The sequence below is a fragment of the Charadrius vociferus genome, unplaced genomic scaffold, assembly GCF_000708025.1.
Source record: "Charadrius vociferus isolate BGI_N301 unplaced genomic scaffold, ASM70802v2 scaffold398, whole genome shotgun sequence".
Lineage (NCBI taxonomy): Eukaryota > Metazoa > Chordata > Aves > Charadriiformes > Charadriidae > Charadrius > Charadrius vociferus.
In genome coordinates, this window is record NW_009649571.1 from 1,659,336 (window position 1) to 1,660,177 (window position 842).

The following is an 842-nucleotide window of genomic DNA, read 5'->3' on the forward strand; positions in this document are numbered from 1 at the left end:
TTCAGTCCGGCCCTGGGGCGCTTGGCAGGCACTGGAGCAGCACGCTCCTCCTCCGCTGCCCGAGGAAAGGTGCTGCCCAAAAACCTCCTGCTTTTCTTCCCCTTTCCCTTTACAAATCCATTATATTCTGATTTCCCAAGCCCAATGTGGGGATTTTTTTATTATTTTCTTTTAGGATGAGCTCCCCAACAGCGGACAACCCCCCCCATGCATTCATTTCACACCAGACCTGCGGCATATTTGTCACCCGGCACAGGGCACGGCCATGGCGCGCACCCCGCTGGGTCGCCCTGACCCCCGAGATGGTTGTGCTGAGCATAGAGCGGCCACAGAGCACTACAACTCCTGCACAGCTTGAGGTTGGCTGTGGGTGAACGCCAAGGACACTCTTGTTTTCATTTATTTGTATTCCCCCAGCCCATCACTGCACATGCCCAGGAACTGCCTGGGGTGACACAGGGCATCGCTTGGTGGGGATGAGCTGGCAGACCCCGGCTCCCGGGTGATGCTCCGGCTGTTGTGGTGTCCCCATACATGGCTGAGTGGGGTCGGGGATGAGGGACAGCCTGGCACTGCCGACGCTCCAGGAAAAGCTGACACTTATTTACGGGCAGCAGTGGACCTTGCTCCTGAGCTCCTGTCACTCATTAGCACCCGGGGCACGAAGGCAACCGCTGACTGCTGGCACCGCTGCAGCCGGCGGGACGGGATGGAGGGGGCAGTTTGCAGCATCACTGCTGCTCAGCAGCTCTTGGGGCAGCCAGCAGAATCGGGGTGTCTCTGTCCCTCACCAGCCAGACACGGGGGCTCCCAGTGTGGTCCCTGGCTGCCCCCAGGCGGGG